The sequence below is a fragment of the Camellia sinensis genome, chromosome 15, assembly GCF_055761805.1.
Source record: "Camellia sinensis isolate YWXY chromosome 15, ASM5576180v1, whole genome shotgun sequence".
Taxonomy (NCBI): Eukaryota; Viridiplantae; Streptophyta; class Magnoliopsida; order Ericales; family Theaceae; genus Camellia; species Camellia sinensis.
The window spans coordinates 92,268,910-92,276,549 of record NC_138975.1 but is presented as its reverse complement, the minus strand read 5'-3'; the positions used below and the strand labels follow the sequence as shown (position 1 = coordinate 92,276,549).

Sequence of the window (7,640 nt, the reverse complement as noted above, 5' to 3'; positions counted from 1 at the left end):
TAGAAAAGGAGAGCAGTGGATGCTATAATTCTTTGGTAATAAAACAACAATTATAAAGTGGCCTTGTTCTTATTACTACCTTCCTAAACTTAGTATTAGAATTTAAAACCAAGTTGTGTGAGCAATACGTGCTTTGGTTGCAGGGCTTTCTTATGATACCAATGAAAGTGTTCTCAAGGATGCTTTTGGACAGCATGGTGAAATAATTGAAGGTGATGTGACATAGACTCACAATATCCTTATGATTCTATATATACATGTGAAATTCATTTAAGGCAATTTACATTGTCATACTCAGTAGTGAAAGTTATATATGATCACGTGGCTGGAAAATCAAAAGGATATGGGTTTGTGCAGTTCAATTCTGAGACTGCAGCCGGTACAGCCTTGAGGGAAATGGATGGTCAGGTACATTTTGAGTGACTTGACATTGTCACTTTGTTATAAATATGAGGTAACTAGGTTTTTTTTTTTTTTTTTCTTTTTCTTTTTTTCCATCAACAGTATTATTATATCTCAATTCTGTCTTATGCTTCATTTTAGTTATTGGATGGCAGACGTATACGCATTCATTATGGACACAAGGGGTGATGACAGACGTATACGCATTCATTATGGACACAAGGGGTGACCACAAGGAACCGAGGTTTGATTCAAGAACTGAGTTTTGATTCAATACTTGAGTAGTTTGAGTTCTGTTTTTTACTTGGGTGGTTCTTATACAAAATGAGAGAGCAAAACTGAAGTAATATTGGCCTTCACTCACTTCCCACAAGCAATTCTTGACGAGGAAGTTGACCTTACAGATTGAATATACCATCTTTTCTGCTGAATAGCTCAATTGTTAGTGATTGGTACAGTTCTAACCTCTACATACTACATTGATGCTTCACCATGTTTTCCTTTGACTAGTTCTCATGATTTCATCTATTGAAGAGTGCGAGTCAAACTGTTTATCATCCTAAAAGATGAGCATGTTCAATAATTCTGTCATGATCACTACTGGTGTGCTATTGAGTTTGGTATAGGCTGCATTAGTCAGAGATTATGTGCTTATAATTTCTATGGCTGTTTAGTTGATGTTGTCAGATAAATAATCAAGCCTTAACGGTCTTCCTATGTCCCTTTGTTTAAGGTATATAGATTTTATATTTGGTGGTGAGGTTTGTTCTAGGATCTATACATGTGGTTTTATTTTCTGATTTGGGTGGGACTAAACCCACAAACTTAATATCTGCGTTGATAGTCCTCTCATATGTTTGGCCACCGGACATGTGAGGTATGTATGAGGGGTGACTGTTGATATAACCTTTTAGGCCGTGGATACAGGAATTTCGTTTGTTATATTTGATTTATGCTACCAAAACCCCAATTTGTATGCTAATGACAGTTATTATTTATTGGATATGGATGCTTGGTAACTATATTTCTGATTTTATGTCAGCAGTGGTGTAATGGAGTGGAAGTAGATCAATGAATTGATTGGGTGAAAGGAAAATAATAATCCAGATTAAGATGTTATGTTTGTTCTCTCTTCTCATTTCACCATTTTGGGTTGTATGTGAATTAATTTTAAAGCAGGTTTTTTGTTTTCTCTCCAACAGTTGTATTTTCTTGGGGATCAATTAGTGATAGGTAATTCGAGTTTGTACAATTATTTAACCCGACAATCAGAATTTCAACAACAAATTTCTGAGGCATTACATGTGCTGTTGATTTTCATCTCTTTTCTTCCACCATTTTGGTCCCCATTGATGTGCTACTCAGTTTGGTTTAAACTGATTCCCTAGGATGAATGTTTTCAAAGTTCTCATTGTTTTTTGTGTTGATTCCCAAAGGTGAATGTTTTCAAAGTTCTCATTGTCTTTTGTGTTTGAAAATACAATCCCTGAAAAGAGCTGCAACTTTTGGGTAAATGAGTTTGCAGTGTCCAGACTAAATGTCTATATATGTGTATATATAGAAATGGTTTGATTCAATTTCAAACAGGAACTGAAATCTGTGAAATCTATGAACCTAACTGCATTTTTGTTTTGTAATTTTATATGATGTATTTATCATATGTTATCCTTTTCTATATTTATGCATACTTATGTAAATTTTATTGTATAAATTAGACGACAAATGGATCTAGTGGCATTTTGGGCCAGGCTTCTCCACAAACACATCAAAGATCCTCTTTTGGGAGTCATGAAATGCAACCTTCTAATCGGGGTAAGTAATCGTTACAATACACATACATTGACACAAAATTTAGAACCACTGTTAATGACTTCTTTACCAATAAATTGTTAGTCAGTTTGGACAAAATTGGGATTTGATAGATTGACTTTTGTACTTTGCTTCCTTTATTGGCATCCGTAAAAATACTAAACAAACCAGGGCAGTCGAACAAATTTGAATATCAATAACGTATCAAACTGTAATATACAATTAAAAATAGACCCTTGGATGTTGCTAATGGTTGCTTGATTTGGTGGCTGCTACTAATGTTTGGCTTTATTGGCTGATTTAGTCAAAATGTCAACCTGTTAGTTACTTGCTTACATGTTCTAAGCCCTTTAGATGTCTTCAAGCATATCTAACCTTAGAGATCAACTTGCAGTGCTTAAAGAACAACACCAAGAACTAATGCAGAGTTTTTTTTTGTTGGGTTTAAAAGAAAACAGAAAACATAGGAAGAAAACAGAGAGGGGTGGGTTTCATCATAATGCAGAATTTTTTTGGCTGGTATGGAGTGGGTTTCATTGCTACTTTGTTTGTTTGGCTTTTGTGATACTTTATGGAAGCTTAGGTGGTGTTGGGTTTGGTGTGTTTAGAGTGAACCTGGAATATATGGAGTGATAAAGGTGGTGTGTAATTTCTTTGTATCTTTTTTATTTCCTTCCTTTTTGTTAGGTTCTATTTCTTGACAATCCCGTTTGACAAAACTCCTTAAAGTTGTAATTTTATTCGCATTTTTATTTCAGTGAGGCTACGAGTTGTTAGATGCGAATCCAACCCGAATCAAGCATTTCAGAGAAGTTTGTGATGATAAAGCTTTCAAGATTGCCACTTCGCTGATTATGGCGGGGATCGGGGCAGCGCCACGGCGGGGTTGAGGGGCAGCGCCCCCGAAGCAAAATGCAAAAATGCATTCAAAGTTGCCTGTCCGATCATGTTATTTTTTTTCCAGTTTTTTCATTTTTGGCCTTCCCGCTCGAGCGGGGAAAGTGACGCTCGAGCGGGGATTGGAAGCTCTCAGCATCTCTGCAGTCGCCTGTAAAAATACTGGAAGGTGTGATTTTACGCTCGAGCGGATTCTCCTACGCTCGAGCGCATCTCAGTTTGTTCGCACGCAGTTTTTTGGTCAGTCCGCTCGAGCGGGCTGTGTTGAGCTCGAGCGGAGATCACGGGACAGATTCTATAAATTCGCGTGTTGGGTCAGATTTTAAGGATGACTTCTCCAGATCTTCTTTTTGGTTTCTAGGGTTTATATCTGGGGATACTTTGTGAGTTTTCTTTGATGTTTTATTGAGTATTCAACTCATGTTCTAAAGAGAGTACATCAAAGGTTGTGTTTTGTTCTACAAAAGAGAGTGTTGTTCTTCAGTTGTGTATTCTGAAGAATTCGAGCCTGAAGCTTTGGTGGAATCCGGAGTGGCTCATCAGAAAGACAATTCCGTGGTGAAGATGGGGTTGGAAGAGGCACATAGAGGTTGGTTCAATTAGGCGTTGTGGATTCGCTAGGTAATTGAGAGTATACCTGTGTAATTCCTTTAATTCTTCTTAGTGGATTGTTCTTGTGGCTGTTGCCCGTGGTTTTTTGATCACAGTTGGAGGTGTCCAATTGTGGTTTTTTCCACGTTAAATCGCTGTGTCTCTTTGTCTTGATTGTTTGATTGTTTGATTGGGATTGTTATATTCTGCTTAAAATTGATACATAATCACAAATCAACATCTAGGGGATTTCTAGATTTTTCACTTTTGTTGTGGTTGGTATCTCTTGCCAACCCTTTTGTTTCTCTTGATTGTGCTTGCACGTGATTTTGCAGTCCTCCTCGTGCCAACCTAGTTGGGATGAGTTAGGTTCGCTATGATGCAATCTCGCTCTTCCTTGTTGGTTGTTATATTTCTCCTTTATCTATAATAAAGAGTGCTCTATTTGGTTGATAAAAAATAATATGCAAACATGATCTTCAACTTCATTGTGTAATCTTTATTTTTTGATATGTAAACCGCATACTTACCAAAAAAAAAAAAAAGACTTATCGAGAATTATTTGTAATATAAATTTTCTTTATAGATTTTAAAATTGAAAATGATACTTATGCTCATTCAATTATTTTTATTGCAGGAAATAAGACAATATGAAAGTATCAAACAATAGACGTCATTTCTCGATTTGAACATTTTTCATGGAGGTCTTTATAAAATGGCATCATGAGTAATATTTTTGAGTACTATTGTCATGTGACAAGTTTATATGTACCTTTTGGATTATGGTGTGGCTATTAGTTTGCTAAAAATATTTGATCTATTTTGGTATGACAAGCTTATGTAATGAATCTTTTAATTAAGGTGCTTTGGATATTTTGGGATTATGAAAATGCAAACTATTTTATCTTTTACAATTATTGAGTATTGAGCCATTAGAATAAAATAGTGCTTTTATAGATATATAATGTGAGCAGGGATAAGTGAGAAACAATAATTAATGGTTACCAAACCATTGAAAATTTCAAGCTATATATTATTGGTAATTGCATAGTAAACATAGCATATAATCACGGTTAATAACCGTCGCTGCAAATAAAATTCAAAAAAAAATCTATGGCTATAGCGACAGTGTAAAATTGATGGAATAGAGTCAAAATATAGAAGCGGTTCACAAAGCGTCGCAAAAGCGAAGGATATAGTAGCAGTTAACTTGTCGCTATAAAGTTACCAAGTAATGGTTAAATTTAAGATATAGTGACATTTATAAACGTTGCTACAGCAATCGTCGCAATAAAAAATATTAGACCAGCGTTTCACAAAAACGTCACTATAAGGCTATGTTGACGGGGCTATTGTGGCGGTTTGGCTGCCGCTATTGCAACTGCAGGTAAAGATATTCTAGTTTTTAGCGACGTTTTTTCTTGCTTTTAGCGACAGTTTTGGCCGCTGCTATAAGTGAATTTTTTTGTAGTGTGAAAAATACACACCTATGAGTCATATGTCATTTTGTAAAAACTTTAATAATTTTTTGTGATAAGAACATATAAAAAAAATTGTTTGGTGCGAAAGGGAAAAAAAATTGTTTTGAAAGAATTTTGTTTCTAATTTTAGTCCATTGTCACTAGACCACCGCTATTGGCTGGTCACCGAAAAGTTTATCGAAAAAGTCACTAGAAGTGGCCAGTCGCGCTGTAGGTAAGCTGCAAATGAATCGAGATGTTCACGAATAAGTTCGGCTCGTTAAGGGCTTGACCCAACTTGTTTAGTAAACAAGCCGAACTCAAACTCGAATAAGCTCGACTCATTTGTTTTTATTTAAAGTATATAATAAATATATTATTTATATATTAAAGAATATAAATAATATTAAAAAAAAATCTTATCGAACTAGGCTGAGCCGAACTCGAGCCCAATTACTTATTGAGCCGAGTTCGAAATTAATAAACGAGCTTGATAAGCAAACAAGTCGAGCTCGAGCTCAACAAAACTCGGCTCGGTTTGGTTCATTTGCAACCCTAGCGGTAGGTGGTGGTTGCCAACGGTGGTGGTGGTAATGTGGATATATAAGTAGATTAAGTGGACAAATAGATAATACATTGACAAATAAGAATGATACATCGACGTATATGTGAATAGATAGGAAAGGTAGACGAGTCTCAAGTTCAACTTTCCTTAGGTGCTATTAACTTCTTGGTGCCATCCTCGCCGATTTTTCTGAGATTTGCTCGATCCACGTGAATGGAGCACTTTATGTTTAGAAAAAAAAGATTAGATTGACAAGAAACACCAATTACAAAGTTTAGAAAATGTGATGAATGCCTTGAATTTTCCTTTTGGTAAAAGAAATGTAGAGAAATAAACTTCAAATGAAAAAGGGGCTCTAGGGATCCTATTAACAGTTAAAAGGAAAATGCAATTTCATAACTAATGTACTTTGCAAAGTTAGATGACATCTTCAATTAAATGATCTTATTGATGCCAAAGAAAAAACTCGTGATGCTCTCATGATTGATTTGGATAGTAAATAAATCGAATTGCTCATGAACAGTCTGAATTTGACTCGTTTATTAAATGAACGAGTTCGAACTCGAGCTCGATTTTTAAATTCATTTATTAATTGAGTCGAATTCGAGTAGTCTTAAGCTCGGCTCGATAAGGCTCATGAACATAAAAATAAATAAATTAATATTTATTTTTAATAATATATCAAATAAATTTTCACTAATCTATTGTTTTTTTCTATTTATGTTTGGTATTTGTGTAAATTTACATATTTGATTGATGAAATTTATTATTAATATAAACATTATTGTATATTTAACTCATAATTTGTACTTTTCATCTTAATAAGTAAATTAATTTAAGTTTAATTTTTTCAAACTCGGCTTATTTATGTAATCGAGCGAGCTCAAGCCGGGCTTATTTATATAATCGAGTGAGCTTGAGTGTATCAAATATTTGACGAGCTAAGCTCGAGCTCGATTTATTTAAGCTCGACGCGAGCTCAAGTTCAACTAATTTTTAATAAACAAACTTGAACACTCAAACGTTCGGTTTAGCTCCACTCGTTTACAACACTACCCATGAAGGACATCAAAATAATTTTATTTTTTAAGAACTATATATCACTGAATAATAGTTCTTATGTGAATTCACACCGCAGACATCATTTTCACATGTAGAACTTAACATTAAAAAAATGTTATATTATTTTCTAGATATAGTGATAATTACATATTTATGTATAAAAAAGTGGGGACAAAAAATCAACTAATGATGGTAAAATTCAACTAAGGGTTTCCTTTTGTTATTTCAGTTCCATCATGAATACTTTCGCCCATGCCATTGATGCATTTTCCTTTGCAAATTAGTAAACCATAACAAACCCTACTAATTTAACTGATTGAGCTGATACTTTAAATCTCGAACTAGTAAAGTAATGTTTTTGGTTGCATCTATTTTAAAGGATTTGGGCTAGTAAAGTAATTTTATTTTGTCCTTGTGCTTCTATAAAGAAATATTACTAGGGGCCTCAATAGAACATTCAACACAAACATACCTCCCCACACCAACGTGTTCCAGGTAGTGCCTCACTTTGTTTTGCCTCATTTGAAAAGTAGTGTTCCCCCGTATTATGTACGGGTTGGGCTTATAATTATTGGTATATATTTAAATTGTGATTTAAAACTTTTTTTTTTTTTTTGCATACAGAAAAAGAAATATAACAAATACAACATATTTTTAATCAATTATTTTATATTTATTTTTATTCAAAATTTAAAAATAATGTAAGGGCAAAATTTATAACTAAATTAAGAACAAATTTATTCCTAACGACATTTTTTTTACTTCCATATAAATATTAAAACAAAATAAACCTGAAAAAGGTAGTCAATATAAATATTATACATATTAAGTAAAAAATTGTGGTTAGCAATTAT

At 33.9% G+C, this 7,640-nt stretch overlaps 1 long non-coding RNA gene across 1 annotated transcript; it reads left to right on the top strand.

Moving 5' to 3' along the window:
* The first annotated feature begins 206 nt into the window (after window positions 1-206).
* On the top strand, window positions 207-4,550 carry LOC114285819 (uncharacterized). The gene is made up of 3 exons (XR_014357197.1): window positions 207-408; window positions 544-2,214; window positions 4,337-4,550. It is a non-coding gene; the product is annotated as an uncharacterized LOC114285819 (long non-coding RNA).
* The last annotated feature ends 3,090 nt before the right edge of the window (window positions 4,551-7,640 follow it).